At 29.8% G+C, this 22,500-nt stretch overlaps 1 protein-coding gene across 5 annotated transcripts in view; it reads left to right on the top strand.

The window, feature by feature from the left end:
* The window catches only part of LOC142354702 (MFS-type transporter SLC18B1-like), a 99,202-nt gene that overhangs the window by 69,660 nt on the left and 7,042 nt on the right, over positions 1 to 22,500 (top strand). Inside the window, exon 1 of one of the 5 annotated variants that reach the window (XR_012761110.1) lies at positions 20,388 to 20,549. The exons of the other annotated variants lie outside the window; for them this stretch is intronic. The gene's annotated coding sequence lies outside the window, so the exon portion shown is untranslated. Of the gene's footprint in view, positions 1 to 20,387; positions 20,550 to 22,500 lie in introns of those variants that run through there. 5 annotated transcript variants of the gene reach the window in all.

Below are 22,500 nucleotides of genomic sequence, written 5' to 3'. Positions count from 1 at the left end.
AAGATAAAACACTGATAAATTTTTTCTTGAAAAAATTTTTTTGGCAATTGTTTTTGTAATCACTCTATGTGGCAGTAGTCTATCAGGAAAAAAATTGTAAAAATATATTTTTGGCAATATTTTTTCGGGCTATTTGCACAAAGTGAAAAAAAAGGACCGCTGTCCAACTGATGACTTTTTGACGACAGGTTGCTAAGCGACATCCTAAAATGACAATGTAGTCACCAAATTTCTGAAAATAAGCGAGTAAATTTTTCTCTGATTGCTGCGATTGGTCAATGTTTCTTGATTTACACTGGTTCAGTACTGAAATCCTCTGGGTAGTCAGCATGAGAATTTAAAATGCTGTTTCGTAAGCAGAAAAATATGTACCGGTTTTACGTACTAGCGTAGGACGGTCTATTTTTGGCCTATCTGCGTTCTAGCCCCACCCACCCCCCCCCCCTTTCCCTCTCCTCGTCAGGGAAATGCGGCCGCAAAAAAGCCGAGTTCAGATAGACTCGGCGCATGCCAAAGATGATGGTCTGAAAAATTAGTTGTTCTTTCTGGTTGACGACGATCAAAGCGTCAGCAGAAGCAAGAAAGAACGATTGATATCCTTTTGGTAATTTGATATGGACATTAAATAGGTCATATTTGTGAGTGTGACAAAATTTTATCTCCCTTTACTGAGAAGAATATGCCTTGAGAAGAAATCGCGGCGTTTGTCCTATATATGCCTTTACTTTCAAATTAACCGCTTTTTGTTAAATTTGTTCTAATTTGGACCGCCCAAAATTAAAGTTGACTCTTTACGATTATTCAACACCTGGTAAGTAATGTTGAAATAATTATTGCCGTCTTCTTATATAGTTATGAACGCTATAAAAAATAAAAATGCGAAAAATTATGGCTCTTTTCTGTTCTGTTCTGTGCGAAAAATTATGGCTCTTATTGCCATTCCTCCACACCCCCCAGTAGTAGATAAAACAAGGAAATCAACCACCAGTAAAATTTGTCCCTTTCTCCTAACGCTAATCGCGCATGTCGAATAGGACCAAATTTTACTGCTTGTTGATTTCCTTGTTTTGTCTACTACTATACATTCTCTCTATATTCACTTCTTTTATATTTTAAATCTTTCATTTCTTGCCTCACTTGGTGCAAACCACTAGTGTCGAGTTAAGCTGGTAATTAATCGTTATCAGACGGATAGTTCGGGTTCTATCCCCACCGACTCCGGTGGACGTATCCCAGATACTAGTTTAACTAGTGAGACCATGTAACAAGCACGTAAACAAACTTGCGAAAAAACTTGAACAAAAAAGAAAACTTGAACAAAAATTGAAAGAAATATTAAAATAATAAAATTTTCAAATATCCCCTAATCAATATTTAATCAATCTGAAACTAAAACTTTCTGTCTCACTTGGCGTAGTGGTTAAATCATCGAGTCTAGTTAAGTTGCTTTAGCAAACGGAAGGTTTGGGGTTCCTTCCTCACTAACTCCAGTGAACGTCCCCCGACCCTGATGAAATACTATAAAACTAAGTGAGATAAAAAACCAAATTCACAGTTCTTAAAAAGGATAATCCCTGCTGTGAGACTGTATATGGGACACACTGTGATGTGTATACAGTCAAAAAACACTGAGATCGGTGGAAACACAGTGATTAGTGTTTTTCAGTATAACTAGTGAGATCGTGCATCAAGCACGTAAAACCAAAGTTGCAAAAATTGATGAAGCCACTTCGTGGATAACTTGAACAAAAAGAGCACAGTCAAAAACACTGAGATCGGTGAAAACACAGTGATTAGTGTTTTTCTGTGTCTTCTTGAATATTATACATATAAACATGCTCCCTGAATTGATTTCTAGTATGTCCATATCTATATCTATGAAGATAAATACATAGTCTACATTTCCTATTTCTAAATCTATATAATGATACATGTTTATAAACATTACACATACTACATACTAGATATTGATCAAGATCAGAATAATGATATCCCAAATGTTCTATATAATCTTTAACCTTAACCATATTTTTACATACATAACAAGAATATTCTAATTCTTTACAATTATTACAACATTCTTTCCAAGGTTTATTTATACACTTATCGCATTTCATTTTCATTTTTCGAAAAATTATTTTTTGATTATTCCCTAAAAAAATACATCATGTCTCAATCAACTAATAATAATGTCATAAACTTCTGTGATGTCTGTAATTTATCCTTTGAAACAAAGAAGGGTTTATACAGGCATCAATCATACGATCTCAAACTTAAGGAACTATTGAAGAAAATGTTTGAGTCTGAAGAAGAAGAAATCTCGGAGAGGCTGTATAATTCGGATGAAGATGATTATATTATTAAAACTAAAGCCAAAACCGAAAACAACATCTACTCAAAAATGAGACCGGCGAAGCCATTGGGGTACCAAGGGCAGAGCCCCTTTCACGGATAAGAGTGTATAGAATGTCATGAAGAATTTAGGAATAAAATAGCTCTAACTACTCACACATTTAGTCATAAATTTTTTATCTTACTGATAAAGGTGGGAATTACATTGAAGATATAGATAAAGCAACTAATTACTCTTTAGATGAAATTAAAAACTGTTACCAGTTTCGTAGAGTTAAGAGTTTTAAATATAATATCACGGCAGAATGTGATTACAAGAAGAGAACTAAAGATGAAGCTAAAACTACTAAAATATTTTTCAATACTGATTATATTAATAATAATGCAATATATGAATGTGGTGACTTCAATCAGTGGCTAGATTTCAAAAAGGAAATATGTGAAGGTCATGGTTATGATTTCGAGTTTCTTGGAATAAGAAGTATTCAGTTAAACATTGAACCAACTAAAGCATCTACTGGTAGTTATATAGTTTTACCTCCCGATCTCAAAAACTCTAAATCGATATTAAATATACGTAGTTATAAATATAATTGCTTACAACTAACTATAACTGCTTGGCTACATCCCGCCCCACATCATGCAACTCGAGAAAGTAAAAATGTAGATAAACTAATTGAACCAAGACGACAACATGATGATGATCTTGCTTATGTAATAAGAACACAGAAATTGTATAATATTAATATTTGGGTATACACACCTTGTGGTGGGGGCAAAGTAAAATTTTTTAAACAAGTGGATGATTTTAACAAAGATAGAAAAGATGTAGGAATACTAGTTTGGAGTAATGGTCAAATAGAACACTGTGCCCTAATAAAAAATATAGAAACCCTGTTAGAACGACCAAATAAAAACAACATTTATTATTATTAATGCGATAGGTGTACCTATTGGTTTAACTCACAAATTAAATATGATATACACGAATGCAACAACTCATTCAAACCAGAGATTTTTTGTCCTAAGAAAAAACATATTACTTTTATAAATGAACACAAACGTCAGAATATAAAGATATTATAACTGCCGATATAGAATGTTACATTGTTGAAGTCTCAACTAATGACTTAAAAAATGTAACAGCTGAACATATTCCAATAGCTGTGGGTTACACCTGGCAAGGTAACTTCAAACACTACTTCGGTCTAGGATGAATCAAAAAATTTGCTAGAGATCAATTAGAAATAGAAACTGAGAATAATTTCAAACAAAATGAAAAGATGATATTCACAGAAGAAGATAAATTATATCATGAAACAAATAACACTTGTCATATCTGCAGTAAAACATGTATTAATAAAGTGAGAGATCGTTGTCATGAAACTGATAAATATAGAGGACCAGCATGTAGAATATGTAATCTGAGGCACAAACAACAAAACTTCATTCCTGTAATATTCCACAATGGCTCTGGCTATGACTTCAACCTACTATACAGTGAACTCTTCAAACAGAATAATGATAAAAGAAAAGTAGATAACATACCACTAGCTGCTGGTAAGTCTAAGATGTTTAGCATTGGTTGTCTCAAGTTCTTAGATAGTTTTAACTTCCTAGCTACGCCTCTAGATCAGTTGGCAAAGATATACGGATGTAAAACTAAAACAATATATCCATATGAACACTTTGGTTTGTATAAGTATGATGAAGCTATAGGTAATCTAAAAATAGAAGACTTCAAATCCTCACTACATAAAAAATTACCAACACAAGAAGAAGTAGATAACTTTAATAATGAAAACAGTAATAAAACTGGTAAAGATCTAACTACAGAGTATTTACAGAATGATGTGAAAATATTAGACTATTGCATGAATGAATATATTAAACTAAGCATGAACGAATTCAAGCTCAACCCACTACATTACGTTAGTTTACCAGGTTATAGTTTTGATTGTTGGTTAATGTCAAGTGGTGTTACATTAGATGCATTGCAAGATAAACAAATGCTAGATGATTTTGTTGGAGCAAAGAGAGGTGGTATATGTGGAATAATGGGTGATAGATATATTAGTAAAAATAATTGTGAAACATGGACGAAGTCACATAGAAATATATGGTACATAGACGCAAACAACCTATACGGCTATGCAATGATGCAAAAATTACCTTATAAGGACTTCCAATTTTTTACTACTGCTACTCTAGATGCAATATTGAATACTCCAGATGATAGTGATCATGGTTACTATATAGTTTTTGATATTGATTATACTAATGAATGTAAAGAGAGAACAGAACAGTTAGCACTGAGGCCTAATAAGAGAAAGATAAATGATAATGAATTGGGATACCAAGAAAGAGAGAAAGGTAAAACAAAAACAGAGAAATTAATCTTAGACCAAAACAACAAAACAGAATATAGGGTTCATTATAGGATATTAAAGTTCTATATAAAGATGGAGGTAAAAGCAACAAAAATACTAAGAGTAATTAAATTTAAACAAGATTGTATATGTAGAGATTATATACAAAACAATACAAATAAAAGAGCAACTGCTAAAACTGAAGCAGAAAAGGATGTAGGGAAATTAATGAATGACTCCCTATATGGAAGAATGTGCATGAATCCTCTACACTTCTTTCAAAGCAAGTTCTTGCTTGATTAAGAAAAGATAATGAAAAGTGTAAGTAAACCAACTTTTAAGAACATAACTAGATATAGAGATTATAGCCAAATAGAATATATGAAGAAAAAAACAAAACATAGTTCACCTGTATATGTAGGAGTAACAATACTCGAAATTAGCAAATTACATATGTTTGATGTGTTCTATGACATTCTACAACCATCCCTCAAAGATCTAACACTTCACTGTGTGGATACGGACAGTTTCGTATTAAGTTATAGTGAAGGTAAAGTTAGTGATGAGCATATGGACTAAAGTAATCTAGACATACCTATAAAAACTAATAATAAAGTCCCCGGCAAGTTTAAGCACGAGCTGGGGAGTAGGATTATTGAGGAATTTATAGCATTGTCCCCCAAAACATATAGCTTCAAAAATTATCCTAAAAACTCTAAAGAAAAAGGAATAGAGAAGCATAATAATGCTAGGCACATAGAATATTATAATGCATTAATGAATAATACTCAGAGAATAGTAGATGAATGCAGAATACAAAAAGTTGGGAATAGCATGACAACAACAAAAACAAGTAAGATTAGTTTAAATATATTTGATGATAAAAGGTTTTATGTAAACAATATAAAAAGTTATCCACATGATAAGGAACTATATTTATTCAAAAAAGATTTTAAAAAAAAGATTAATGCTACTCCAATAGAGCTACTATTAAAATTAGGGTTAGATGTAAGTAAAGAATCATTAGAGTCGTTCATAAATAATATTAAAGAATTAACCATCAATGATGATAGAAAGTTAATCCTTGCCGCCATTACGATATATAATGATTTATTATAATTTTAAAAAATGACTAAACTAGAAACACTTATAGAATTAAATAATCTAGAAAAACAAAACAGAAGAAATAGATTAGAAGATAAATTAAAACAACAGGAATAGGTGAAATAGAAGAGTTATTTGATGCTTTAACTAAAACACTAAATGCAAACAATGAACACAATCTAGCATTAAGTGAACAAAGATTAAGAGCAATAGATTGGCAAAATCAAGAGTTAGATAAACAAACTAAGATGATCCAGCAAGCTGGCTTCCAGTTTAATGAAGTATTAATGAAGTCCAATGATGAAGCTGTAGAGAAAGCTCGAGATAAACCAAGAAAGTTAGTAGATAAAGACACGGCTCAAATTATTAATTTAATGTCAGTTCAATCTAATCCTCAACTAAAGTTAAAGTTCGGAAATTTAGATATTTGTGAACTTGAAATGAACGGTGTTAAACTAATTTATCAAGAGAATGCATTTATAGTTAAGGATAATATAGATGATTGTCAGATGAGTTTATAAACTTTCTTACTAACCCTAATATAAAACATGGTAAAATTGAGGAATATGAAAACAAAATTAAAAAGTTTTTAAATGATATTAGATATGATTTAGGAAAAGGGGATAAGAAAAGCGCTAGATATAGAGCAATAAATCGTATAATAGGGGTAAAAGATGATGTATATGGTAGTGGATTAAATAGCAAAGCCAACCCAAATAGTTTAATAGAAAGATTAGAGATATGAATACTAGAAACAAAAGCTGTTCATGATGGGTTATATGATGAAATGCTAGATATATCTAAGCAACTATTATCTATGAATATTATTAATCAAGAGCAACTAGATATTTTGTTGTTTTTATCTATAGTAAATGAACAAATGAACAAAGCTATCAAGGAAGCTGTTTCACAGATGAGCAAAGCTATGACTACGTCCATCAGGGAACCCGCATCACAGATGACTATATCCACAAGAAAACAAGACGCAATTAAAACTTAACAATAATTATTAGCTAAAGAAGTATTCAGTCCTCAAATAACAAAGTTTAGAAGACAAAGAATAATACCGTTATATAGATGAAACATGGTCAGCTGATTTAATTGATAAATCATCTCTAATTAAATACAATAATAATTATAAGTTTATATTAACTGTTATAGATATATTCTCAAAATATGCATGGGATATTCCATTAAAGAATAAATCTGGTTTATCTATAACTAATGGTTTCAAATCAATTTTATCAGAAGATCCACAGGATGGCTCTGAATGTAGAAAACCAGAATAGTTATTGGTAGATAGAGGTAGTGAGTTTTACAATAAAACATTTAAATCTTTACTTAAAGGATATGAAAGAAAACTATATTCTACTCTTAGTGATTTAAAGGTTGTGTTTATAGAGAGATTTAATAGAACATTATTACATATAATTAATAAACCAATGTTCATCAATGGCGATGGCAATTGGGTAAATATACTAAATGATGCAGTCATAACATATAACAAAAACATTCATTCAACAACTAATATGACACCTGTTGATGCTTCTAATAATCCTGATAAAGTTAAATACACTTTTAGTTTTAAGAATATTAAACCTAAACTTAAAGTTGGTGATTATGCTAGAAATGCAGAAAAACGTAATATCTTCTCTAAGTTATACACTTCTAATGGGAATAGAGAATTGCTTAAAGTTAATGAAGTCCTAAAAACACAACCACCAACATATAAAATAGAAGATATTAATGGTAAGATAATAGAAGGTAAATATTACGAACAAGAATTATTAAAATCTCAGTTTGATTTTGAATCTAATGACAAGGTTTTAGAATCATTAGGTATAGACCTCCGGTCTATTGCAAAGCAGGTTCCCTGATGTTGAAACATGACCGAAGGTCTATCTTCGAAGAAGTGACACTTATAAGCCAGCAAGCTGGATCAACTCTTATTGTAAACAAATACAAAGATGACAAGAAATAGATTCAATCAGGCTAAACATCAATCAACATCAGCATCAACATCAACAAACAACTTAACACTAAGTAAGGCTCGTGGGTTATTCCTAGAAGATAATGATAAAATTGATATGAAGGAAACCTATAAAATTACGAATGTACATCCTCCGATAGATGAAAAATGTTGTCAATAAAGAGTATTGTGACAATAACTTATTATCCTCTTCTAATAAAAGAGACATTTTACCTAGAAACATAACTGAAGTAAGAAAAGATGAATTTGATAAAGTCACAACTAAAACATTACAACTAAATGAAACACAAGTTAAGGATGAACTAATTAATGAGTTTATTGAATCAGCAAATGAAGTCTCAAATACTGTTAAGTTTTGTAATAAAGTTGCTGCTGATACTATCACTAAATATAATCAATAAAACAAGAATTTGATTGTAATAAGTTTAATCAGAATATCACTAACGTACAACTAGATGAAATGTTTACTACTGGGCTAAAAGAATTTAAAGAAGTTAATAAAAAGACTAATTTTTTTACAGATGCAGAATAAAAAGACAATAGTACAATATATAATTGCTATACTTTTACGAAGTACTTTACTTGATAATAAAGAACAAGAAAGTCTAGAGAAGCATTATGTTTTTAAACAAGAAGATATAACGAAAGAAATAGAAAGAATTTTTACTAATTAAAATAACCGAAACTATGACTAACCCAACAGCACCGAGTGAGAGATTACTATATCCAGATTTGTCATCAGTATCAGAAGGATTAATAAATGAAAAGATCTTAGCTAATAATAAATTTAATAACAACATAAACATTATAAAAGATATTAGAAATTATTATGAAACTGAAACTAATAACTATAATAAGAAGTTAAGTAGATATAAAAACTATATTAACATAGCTGAGATAACAGAAACAGTATTATCATCAATAGCAACAACGGCAACAACAACATCAGTTGCATTATTAGGTATAATATTACCTTATTCTATACCAACAGCTTTTGCTACGGCAACTGTTTGTGGTTCATTATCAAAAACAATTAATACTAAAATAAGAAACAAAAATTATAAAGTATTCACAAATGTATATTTTAAGTAAACAGTTTAGCGACAAGTTTAAAAGACTATATACTAAATCAATAAATGATAATAAAATAGATAATGATGAGTATAATGAATTAGTTAAGGTATATGAGGATTATAAGAAAAACAAGAAAAACAAACTGAGTGTTTTTTTAAACTAAACTTGTTAGTGTTTAGTTATTTTAATGTATTTAGTAATAATTTTATTAGTATTAAAATCTATCAATAATCATAAACAGAATATAATTAAAATCTTGATCATAATCAGAAACATAATATAATCATAATCATAAATATAAACATAATCCTAAATTTAATCATGACTATAATCAAACAATTATCTCTTCTTAGTACCTAAGTATAACCCTCTTCCTTTTTGTACTACCTTTATACCTTCACCAGTAGTTGCAAAATTAATTAAATCAGGTGTGGCTGGTAAAGCAGCTCTAGGGTTTCTACTTGCAGCTGCAATTCCTATTTTACTTGCTACTTCTAATGCTCTTACTGGATTATTATTAACTTTCTTTCCAAAGTTAACCGTAGCTCTACCAACACTTTTAAAGAAATATTTCAATCCCTCTGCTTCTATTGTTGCATCACTGACAGTCATTGTCTTATTTCTCTTACACTTAACACAATTAAACTTTAACATCTTAGTTCCTTTGGCTGAGATAACTCCTCTTATGTTATTAGTACCACTATAATGTCTACCACCAACACAATATGAATTGGTTTTTAACTTGTTTAAAAGACTCATTTCTTTATATAAAAAATAATGGATGTTAAACAGTATAATCCTTTTGTTGTTAAGACTAAGCCTAAGACTAAGGCTAAGCCAAAGCCTAAGACTAAACTTGAAGCTAGATGTTTGTCTCTAGAGAATAAAAAGAAACTAGATACTATATATGCTAAAGGTTTTGTTAAGACTAGTAGGAAATAGTTTGATTTAGATAATGACTGGCTATAAGTATAATTATAAGTATAAGTATAAGTGTAAGTATACTATTATTACTAACTATAACTATAACTATACTATTAGATGTAACTAAGATATAATATCAACCATCTTATTTCCATCAGTATTCACACTAATAACCTTTCTAGTTAATACTAATGCATGATAAATAACTTCTGCAACTGCAGCATTAAATTTAAAATTAAGCTGTATTGGTTGTGGACCTATATGATCACTTTGATATCTAGTATCGAATACATATATTCTATAATTACTTTTGAATGTTCTATGATTTATATATGGTTTTATATTATGTGGTAGCCCATTATAGTCTTTATTAAAGCTAACAATCTCTTTAAAAGCCTCATTATAATTATTGGTACCATAATTAATATTCATTCTATCCTCAGGATAAAACTCGCTACCAATCTTACAATATATTCAGTAACATTCATTATATGAAATGTACTTGCATCATGATTTTGTTCATTAACATTATTATTTTCAAAACCAGCTATTATATATTGTGGTCTTTCCATACCACTTTCCATACCAAGATCAAACCAGAAGTTAGTAGCATTGGTAACATTCTTATAAAATGTCTCTCTTTCACAGTAACTAAAATCAATATTATTCTTCTTTTTAATCCTTTCTGTACAATAATTCCATTCTCATTACTAGGATCAATACTCGGCACAAACTATGATATATCTCTAATTTCTATATTACCATCATTAGCAACTGCACCAGGATTAGCATTAACTCTATATAGAGCTCTATCATTATTATTTCTTTTTAATATTAGTTTAAATCCTAAACCATATATAATCTTTTCTAAATCGTTTACAAAACCAAATAGATCACTCATCTTAATCATCATATACATATGACCTCGTTGTGCAACAATATGGTCACTTTTAAGTTGACAATCTCTATTGCCTTGATTTCTAACAAAACCACTCTCATATTCATCATCAGCACTAGTTAATAACTTATACATCAATAGATTAGGATGACAATGATCTATATATTCAATAATCCTACCAGCACTAGTTTCAAGCTTAATTGAACTAAACAATGCCATCATACCATAATTAACTAATCTGATATCAGATTCATTGCCAAATACACCACCAGCATCATCTGATACAACAAACTCTATCTCTAGATATGAATCATGCAAATTTAAATGATTCTCTTCTCTATTAAGTAAGATATTAATATTAGTATTGATTGTATTCATTGTTGCCAGATTATTTGGTTTATATTTTATAATCTTACTTTTGTGTATATAATTATTATAACCATAAGTTGTATCCAAATTAAAATCTATTCTTATTAGATAAAAAATGACTGACAACTTAATTCTATATGAACTACAAAATATACTTGAAGCTTTAACTAAAACTAAAGAAGAACACACACTCAACTTCAGAATGATAAGGTCAACAGAAAAGTTCAATTTTAGTGAACTTATACTTAATACAACAAAATTAGGTTTATTTAGATTATCAGTCTATAACTCAGTGTTTAATGTGAATAGAAGTAATAATCAATTTTTATATGCTAGAACGGTTATAGATAGCGAAGAAACTTCTATGTAAAATCTTAACTCTAATTCTAATTCAAATTCTAATTCTTATTCCATCACCAACTCTATCAATAGTTCTAACATTAAATCAGTTCTTAATTATAATTATAAAGGAATCCCATTATTATATTCAACTATTACATTGGGAGCATATGAATTAACTGACATAGCAGAGTTAATAAAAGAAGAAACTGATGGTAATGTTATAATAGAACCTGATAAAAATACAATGAAATCTAAAATGGAAATCAAACAAGGAGCACTTAGCTTTGATGTAGAAAACTCAATAGCCTCATTACTAGGATTTAGGCAAGTAGTATATAAAAAAAGTAAATATACATCTCAGAAAATTGTTGATATTATGGGTTTTAGTACAATTAACATTCATTGAAATGTGATATCTGGTGTTAAAGATAATGGGAATAACACAGACATACTATATACTTTTACTCTAACAGAACCACCAGGTTACCTGATAAATATTATACCAACTGATATCTTGTATCAAAATGTAACTAAAGTTAGAATAGAATATATGGAATTTCATATTAAAGATGAGCATGGAAGACCTCTAGACTTTATAGGCGATGTATTAAGTTTTACTTTACATTTGTGTTAACAACTTCGTTGATCTGACGTAGTCAGCTGGGCGACGCCCTATTTGTGTTAACAGTTATACCTAGACCTAGACTTAGACTTAGACCTAGACCTAGAACTAGACCTAGACTTAGACTTAGACCAAGACTTAGATCAAGACTTAGACTTAGTCTTAGACTTAGACCTTGACTTAGACCAAGACTTAGACCAAGACTAAACACTTCCTACTTCCTAATAATCATAACATATTTGAAATAATATTCCCCCCTTAAAAAATAATAAAAATGTTTAGTATTAAATGCGATGAATGTAAAAATAAGTCCTGGAGTCAGAGTTGTATTGGGTGTCAGGGTAATCCATATCAATGTTTTGTATGTAATAGTGTTATAACATATAGAGATAAACATAATCATTTACTATAACATTTTAATAATCCCGATCAATATCTAGCGTGTAGAAAGTGTGAAGTATATAAACATATCTCTCAGTATAGATTTAAATAATTCTATTGTAGGTTATGTGACAAAGAAAGAATTAGAAGGAAACCAAGTGAAGCATGGAAACCAAATGAAGCATGGGAACCAAGTGAAACATCAAATTGTACAATAATAATTAATTTACAATACTCTCCGATCCCAATTAATTCTTAGTGTACTATTAATGTTTTTATTTTTAGATATATCAATGACAATGTAATTATAAGGCTCTTTTTATATCTTATTACATATATTAGCAAAATCATTATAACTAAGTTCAATATTATTAAAGAAATCTTGATATAGCAATGCTAGGACTTTACCTCTCTGTTCAAATAAAATAAATAGATTACAGTTCTCTCTAACATTCTGCCTATCCAGAGAGAACAGGTTTTGATTAAGATATATCATATTGCAATTATTATGTCTACCTCTATAAAAGTATTCATTAATAACTGGTTCTTTGGCTCTAACATCGTCGAATATCATTAGTTTCTTTAAGTCTTTGGGTAGTTTATCAGGAGATTGTAAATCTTTTATATCTTTAATAAACTCAACATCTGCTTTTGGGTTTATTCACTCTAATCCATTGTGTTGATCACCAATAGGTCCAATGATGTATAGCTGATCAAATTATATACTAGCTAGAATTAGTTTTTTTAATAAGATTGTCTTACCACATTCACTAGGACCAGATATTATACATCTAAAGTTATCTGGGAATGCGGCTTCAGTAATTATATTATCATCATTTAGCCATGATTGTAGATCATCATAAATATTAACAGAGATGTCACCAGTATGGGTAATATTGTTCGGTTTACCCTTTTGGTGGCACTTCGTCAATCCGGAAACCGGTTTCACCGATGCTTCGCCATGTTTTTCGTCAAATAGATATATATAATTGTCTTTATGGTTAACATTATCATTAACATTATCATTATCATTATTATTATCATTTACATTATCATTATCATTATTATTATCATTAACATTAACATTATCATTATCATTATCAATAACATTATCATTATCAATATCATTATCATTATCATTATCATTATCATTATCATTATCATTATCTTTATCATTATCATTATCATTATCAATATCATTATAATTATCATTATCATTATCATTATCATTATCATTATCATTATCATTATCATTATCATTATCATTATCATTATCATTATCATTATCATTATCTTTATCATTATCATTATCATTATCATTATCATTATCATTTTCATTAACATTATCGTTAACATAAACATTATCATTATCATTATCATCTGCGAAAAATTAGAATAGAATATATGGAATTTCATATTAAAGATGAGCATGGAAACCTCTAGACTTTATAGGCGATGTATTAAGTTTTACTTTACATTTGTGTTAACAACTTCGTTGATCTGACGTAGTCAGCTGGGCGAAGCCCTATTTGTGTTAACAGTTAGACCTAGACCTAGACTTAGACTTAGACCTAGACCTAGAACTAGACCTAGACTTAGACTTAGACCAAGACTTAGATCAAGACTTAGACTTTGTCTTAGACTTAGACCTAGACTTAGACCAAGACTAAACACTTCCTACTTCCTAATAATCATAACATATTTGAAATAATATTCCCCCCTTAAAAAAAATAAAAAAGTTTAGTATTAAATGCGATGAATGTAAAATTAAGTCCTGGAGTCAGAGTTGTATTGGGTGTCAGGGTAATCCATATCAATGTTTTGTATGTAATAGAGTTATAACATATAGAGATAAACATAATCATTTACTATAACATTTTAATAATCCCGATCAATATCTAGCGTGTAGAAAGTGTAAAGTATATAAACATATCTCTCAGTATAGATATAAATAATTCTATTGTAGGTTATGTGACAAAGAAAGATTTAGAAGGAAACCAAGTGAAGCATGGAAACCAAATGAAGCATGGGAACCAAGTGAAACATCAAATTGTACAATAATAAATAATTTACAATACTCTCCGATCCCAATTAATTCTTAGTGTACTATTAATGTTTTTGTTTTTAGATATATCAATGACAATGTAATTATAGGGCTCTTTTCATATCTTATTACATATATTAGCAAAATCATTATAACTAAGTTCAATATTATTAACGAAATCTTGATATAGCGATGCTAGGACTTTACCTCTCTGTTCAAATAAAATAAATAGATTACAGTTCTCTCTAACACTCTGCCTATCCAGAGAGAACAGGTTTTGATTAAGATATATCATATTGCAATTATTATGTCTACCTCTATAAAAGTATTCATTAATAACTGGTTCTTTGGCTCTAACATCGTCGAATATCATTAGTTTCTTTAAGTCTTTGGGTAGTTTATCAGGAGATGGTAAATCTTTTATATCTTTAATAAACTCAACATCTGCTTTTGGGTTTAATCACTCAAATCCATTGTGTTGATCACCAATAGGTCCAATGATGTATAGCTGATCAAATTATATACTAGCTAGAATTAGTTTTTTTAATAAGATTGTCTTACCACATTCACTAGGACCAGATATTATACATCTAAAGTTATCTGGGAATGCGGCTTCAGTAATTATATTATCATCATTTAGCCATGATTGTAGATCATCATAAATATTAACAGAGATGTCACCAGTATGGGTAATATTGTTCGGTTTACCCTTTTGGTGGCACTTCGTCAATCCGGAAACCGGTTTCACCGATGCTTCGCCATGTTTTTCATCAAATAGATATATATAATTGTCTTTATGGTTAACATTATCATTAACATTATCATTATCATTATTATTATCATTTACATTATCATTATCATTATTATTATCATTAACATTAACATTAACATTATCATTATCATTATCATTAACATTATCATTATCATTATCATTATCATTATCATTATCATTATCATTATCATTATCATTATCATTATCATTATCATTGTCTTTATCATTATCATTATCATTATCAATATGATTATCATTATCATTATCATTATCATTATCATTATCATTATCATTATCATTATCATTATCATTATCTTTATCATTATCATTATCATTATCATTATCATTATCATTTTCATTAACATAATCGTTAACATAAACATTATCATTATCTTTATCATCTGCGAAGCAGGTTGGGGTACCAAGGACTTCGTCCCTTCCCTGATTAACATTACAACCTAAACAAAAACACTCATTATATATTCCTGGATATTTACATTGATTAACTAAAATGTTCAAAGCACTTTTAATTCTAAATCCTCTATCAATAAGATAGATCATATATAAACAATAAGCCCCAGAATAAGATTCATCATATTGTTGTATTCTTTCATGAGAGCCTAGATCAACATATTGTTCTAAGAATAATGGAGGGGTCTCAACACCAAAACTATCAAAGTAATACACAGGGCCACCTTCTCTTCTTTTAACTAAAACGCAATGTGTACCTTCAGTTGGATGTAGACTTAGAATAATATTGGAGTTAAGATCACTTATGTTATCTGGAGTTTGATCTCTCATTACTATTTCAATTGTTGTTAGACTTATATCTTTTCCTAAATCTTTTATTCTAATATCACTCGTAGCACTATTATCAATATTAAATTCATTATTGAATTCCTCAAAAGTTAGGATAAGCATTTTTATATAATAAATTTAATAAGTCTAAGTCTAAGTCTAAATCAAGTCTATGTTTTATATATGAAAATGGAGACGGTAGTGTAATTTTTTTTATTTTTAATATTTATATTTTGTTTTATAGTATATGATTCAATACCGAGTAAATACACAAAACTAGAAGAAAGCTTTGGTGGATTTATGAATAGGAGTCTAGTTAGATTTGAATATGAAAAGTCACCATTACATACTATTGTTTATGGTGGAACTGGTACAGGGAAAACATATTTCATTAGACAATACTTAAAATTATACTCAGTCCAAAACCAAGACCAAAACCAAAACCAAGACCAAAACCAAAACCAAATCCAATACCAAAACCAAAACCAAAACCAAAACCAAGACCGAAACCAAAACCAAAACCAAGACCACGCTAAAAATATAGTTATAGTGTGTAAAGATGACAGAGACTGGATAGATCCTGAGTCTAATAAGTTTTATACTGGGTTTAATAAATGTGATATAAATATGATCACAAAAAAAATATGCATAAATTTCAAAATTGTGTAATAGTACTTGATGATATGGGTGATAGGTTACATAAGAATATAGCTTATTATTTTACTGATGGTAGACATTATAATACTCAAGGATTGTAATGTGTCATAAACCAGCTCAAATAATTAATACGGCAAGAATGAGTTGTGATACTATTTATTTAACAAATTATAATGGACCTGATCTATTTAAAAACTTTAATGAGATGTATAAATGTGAACTTGACTTTAGTAAAATAATTAGTGAGTTAAATAGTAACCATTATAATCGTACAGATGGAATGTCAGATGAACTTCGTTATGGTATAATTAAATATATTAAGAAGGAAAACACTTTTATTATTATTAATAGTATTAGAACAATGATATATGATTCAAGAGCTGGTTTCCTTGATTTAAAAGCTCTTAGTTTAAAATATGAATTAGAAAGAGAAGATATAAATAAACTTATAGCATATATCAAACCACTCATGATAAATTCAACAGATAGAAATACCATTAATCATGATAATTATCAGTTTTATTTTAATAAGTTTCTTACTTTAAATAATATAAAAATTCAGATTGATGTTTTAACAAGAGAGATGGTTAAAGCAAAAGGTTTAAAACAATTATCAAATATTGGTGGAATTATGGGTTGGGGTTTAGTTATAACTAGCTATATTTATCCTGATTCAATAATAAAAACTGTTGGAGCCGTGGCAATGAGTGCAAGCAATATGTTGAATAGAGCAAACACTTTGGTTAACGTTGGATATGGAGAAGATCTGGGAGCAGACACCGCATGTGGTGAACCAAGCATGTCCACAGATGATCTACGAAGTGGTTACACCAATAGTGAAACATGGGCGAAGCCCAATTCACAAAGTGATTATACCGATCTGGGAACCAGTTACACTGAAAGTGAAACATGGGCAAAGCCCTATCTACGAAATAGTTGTGTTAATGCAATCCGCAAACTAGTTACACCAATCGAGAAGATACAAGAAGAATATATAATTGAAGAAAACGGAATTTTGAATAGAAAGGGAGGAAAGTTTTTAACCAGACTGTATGGAAATAATGAAGAATTTAGAGAAGAGATTATAAATTTTGTTAGAGATGAAAAAGAATTAGACCCTGAATTGATTTTAGATAAGAGGTGTAAAACTTATACACTCAATACGTTAATAATTAAATATTTAGCAGACTGTATCACATCTAAAGATAATACTAAAGATTTAATTGAAATCATGGCTAAATATTGCCGCGAAGCGGTTACACTGATTGTGAAACATCTGCGAAGCAGTTCCACTGATGGACAAGGTCCTATCTGCGAAATGATTAGGTAAATATTATAGTTTACCCTATTACGAATGCTTTTAAAATGTTTAGGGTGTAACTATAAATATGGAAACATTGCTGTTTTAAAATATCATTATGAATCATGTCATAAAGATAAAACTGATAAATGTATGTGTGGTAATCTAATACTAAGTGGTATTTGTGCTAATAATTTTTCTCCATGGGGTTGTTCTTTAAAAAATGAATCTAGTTCTAGTTCTAGTTCTAGTTTTGGTTCTAGTTCTATCTATGACTCTAACTCTAACTCAGATTCTAACCCTAACCCTAACCCTAACCCTAGCCTTAACCCTAACCCCAACCCCAATCCTAACCTTAACTCTAACCTTAACCCTAACCCCAACCCTAACCTTAAACCTAACCCAGAAGTCTTGATTAGAAGTTGTAATAAATGTAATTATATAAAACCACTAACTGATTTTGATGAGAGTAAGTATACATGTAGAAGTTGTAATTCAGCTAAAGTTAATTGTCCATATTGTGCTTCTGTTGTGAGGTATGATGGGATACGGGCTCATGTATAGAAACAACATCCAGATGTAGATATACCTAAAGGGTTTAGTAGAAATTTAACTGAAAGATTAGCGAGGCTGGTTCCCAGATCTGTTATTACCAAAACTGGGGAAAGTTGTTCGTGTAAATATTATAATTTTTTATCATTTCTTATTACTAATGGTTAAATATAGAAAAAGTAAAAGAAAATATAATTTTATTGAAGAGTATAGATAATTTGAAATTAAAGTATAAAAAAAATAAAAAAAATGTCAAAAAAGAGGGAATAACTCTTTAAGAGCGAAAAAGAGCGATCTTTCTACTGGTGGATCACCCCGAATAAGAGTGAATTGCTCTTAAAGAGTGAAATGTAAATTTTGCTTTGTTTTATTGATTTTTTGTTTTATTTTTGATTTTAATTAATTTCTGATTGATTTTTGATCGAATATAGAGAGAATTGATAGTAGTAGATAAAACAAGGAAATCAACAAGCAGTAAAATTTGGCCATATTCGACATGCGCGATTAGCGTTAGGAGAAAGGGACAAATTTTACTGGTGGTTAATTTCCTTGTTTTATCTACTACTCCCCCCCTCCCCCACGTCCGTTTGCAACCCCACTTATAAATGTTATAGCATATTGGTTTCATTTCATACACTAACATATACAATTATATACAAACGGCATTTACAATTTAATTGTGCAGCCAAGTTTTGAAATTAAGACGTATACGGTAATCAAACTTTGCTTATAATGTAAGCAGAATAATCGTGTTTTTAATATTTTTTCGCCTTTCTTTTGCAGGAATAGCTCTATGGTACTAATTTTTTTGACAACCGGAAACAAAATTTCATCCATTCGGTTACCGGTACCGGCAATTTATTATGAATAAAATAAAGGATCTCTAAGGACCAAAAAGAACATATTTGGGGGTGCAAATAGACTGGCTATATAAGGCTGGGGGGGGGGGGGGGCAATAACAGAAAAGAGCCAAAATTATTAAAAAATTGTTAAAAACATAATTTTACACAAAGAGTATAATTTTTACAGTGTGATGTCAACGCAAATACATGTTTATTTGCGCATAGTAAGAACCGCTGTTAAAATCATATTAGAACTTTGACTTCTAAATTCTCATACATAATGCTTGAAAGGTACTGTTAATTAAAGCTTTATCAAATACAAAAATATAAGCCAAATACAGTTTTTACATGCAGGTGCTATATGCCATCACAGAATACAGTGATCGCCTCTGTCATGAGTTAAACACCTAGTTAAATAGAAAAAAAGCATTCGGTATAAACAATTGCACTTAAAAACAAAAATGTGTAGTTGTTACCTTGAGAAAAGTGCATAAACCAAAATAAATGTAAGCAAACTTTTACAAGCAAGCCGAAAATTTATGTAATTATTATATGCATCTATTGGTATATAATGAATTTTAAGCCCATATAACGATATGACAGTGTTTAGTAATAGTAGTTTTTATCCACCAAGAAAAAGTTAAAACATCCAATTTTCAACCATCAAGAGTTTGCGAGCCCAGGTGGGCTGCTGTACAGGTTCATGCCTGGCTCTCATGCGCTATGGGATGAAATCTGGAAATTGTGGGCCAACCTGGCGACAAGCGCCTACGGGCCCACAAAAGACAACTCAAAATATAGTTATCTCAAAGTTTTTGTTTTACTTATCTTGTTCTTTAAAAATTCGGCTAACTCAACTATCGGCTTGATTCACCCTTACCTGTAACCGTTTTGATGATTAAAGTTTGATATTAAATTATTGAATAAACATATAGCAAGAAAAATTTTATCTCGGTTTTGTATATCATAAGTTAAATCAAAAGTTTGTCTGTTTTAGAAGAGAAACAAACGCTGTAAAGTAATTGTTACAACGTCAGTATACTTTTGACCATCTGTTATACTTGAAAGTTGACGTGACATTTTACAAGAAAAAAATTGAAACTTCGAAACGTTATTGATATCAGCACCGTTCTTTTTATACCGCGTCATTTTATCATAGGTAACAATTAACTTCACTTTTGCAAGAAATTTGGACCGATAATATTCTTGCACTGATATTTAATTTTGGTATTTTTGACGGCGAGTTGTTCTTTGATCTTGCAACTTAGTTTTTTTGTTTCTTTATTTTACTTTGCACTTTGATTTTAATTAAATTGTTTTTTCAAGTAAACACAACACAAAGTTTTGAAAGATAAACAAAAGGATCATCTGAATCTGTGCAGGGCACAGAAAACTCGATTTTTTTGTTTTTTAAATAAAACTATTAGTTGAAAACAAAATATGACCCGATTTATCTGCTGCACCATTTTTCTTATAGTAATCGATAAATATATGGACAGAATTATTTAATAATTAAATTTTTTGCTATTCATTATGTAATGACAGAACATAATGACTATATCAGCTATTAAAAAATTTCACCTGTATTGAACAATTTTTTTGAAAATGAAAATAGTTTTTTTTCTGTTTTGAAGGGTGGTTTTTAACCAAAAAGATGGGTGTGCAATCTAGCTTTCAAGGCTTCGATGGTAGAAGTTTCATACCCATAGAATTTGTCATAACCATCAAAAAGAGCCCAGACTGCTCACCCTTCTTGTCGGTTGGTTCAAAATTACATTGTAAAACATAAAAAAGTATGTATATTTTCAAAAGAATTTCCAATACCGAAAAAAGGTTGTTGAGCAATTTATGAAAACGTACATATTTTCGTTCTGTTTTGAAGTTTGGTTTTTACTCGAAAAGAAGGGTGTGCAATCTTGGCTTCAATGGCAAAAATTTCATCCTCAAAGAAAGTGTCACCACCAAAAAAAACAATGAATAAGGAACTTAATACTGTTCCGCTGTTACTACCTAGATACAAATTTACATTAGGCCGTACAAAGGTGGCTTTGCTCTTGTTGCTGATAATAAATAGAAATCTCTCGGCTTTAGTTTTCTTTTCCATCAAAATTCATTTTTACACTTCAAAGAACTTGAATTGTATTGAAGCGTTTTATATGAATCCAGGGGAGGAATGGGGACGTATTTTTTAATCAGTGACTTTGTGACTCTTTTTGAGAATGTGTTTCATAGAAAGTCAAATACCGCGCGTGAAAAAGTGTTTAGGTTATTCTGCTGAACGAAAACTAAAAACTTGCGAGTTTTTTATTGTAATTGTGCCAGTTTAAATGCGTTTTTAGCGGTTTCTGCATGGTTTCTAAAATGCGCTGGTATCTATAAAGAATTTTTTGTGCCGCAGTTATCTTTTGGAAATTTTAGGAAACTTTTTTCGATGTGGATCAATGCAATGTTTTTTATCCAGAAAACGGAATAAAATAAATTTTCCCAAGTCTTTTCTGCCTTTCAGAAAACCTATATCGTGAAATAGCTTCCTTAGACCTGTTCATTGGATTGCGATACTGAAGAGATAGACCTTTGATCATAGGATAGACCCTTGAATTAATTGAAGTATTTTTTCAGATTCGATTTTGGCTTATTAAACTTTCTGTATATATAGTTATCAATTTGTGTTGTAAAGTGCTGGTACTCAATGGTTTAGCGAAAATGTTATTCCATAATTTTGCAGAATAACTTTGTGGTTGTTGCAACTTAAGGAAATTGTAAAACGAAGCCAATCGAAATGTGATTTTTTCCTTGTTACTTTCTTTTCATTTTTTCCTGGTTTTTTGAGGTTAGTTCTGTTTTTTTTTTGGAAAACTGATGGTCTAGAAATGTTTTAACAGGTCTGTTTAAAATAATTTATATGGAGTCGTAACTTTTTGATATTATCTTGTTGCAAATCACAGACAAAAATAATTTCAGATTTTTCTTGTTTTTTTATTTATTTTCCTTCTTTTTTTAATTTAGTGCTTTACTGATTTACAAAACGAGGGCAAATTGTTGCGGTCGAATTTATCTATTACATCGAGTACGTTCTGGAGTCTTTCGTTAATTTTTTTCAAAAGATTTGT

The sequence above is a fragment of the Convolutriloba macropyga genome, chromosome 15 (genome assembly GCF_964194025.1).
Source record: "Convolutriloba macropyga chromosome 15, txConMacr16.3, whole genome shotgun sequence".
In the NCBI taxonomy this organism is placed as follows: Eukaryota; Metazoa; Xenacoelomorpha; order Acoela; family Convolutidae; genus Convolutriloba; species Convolutriloba macropyga.
This window is presented reverse-complemented; position numbering and strand designations above follow the sequence as displayed.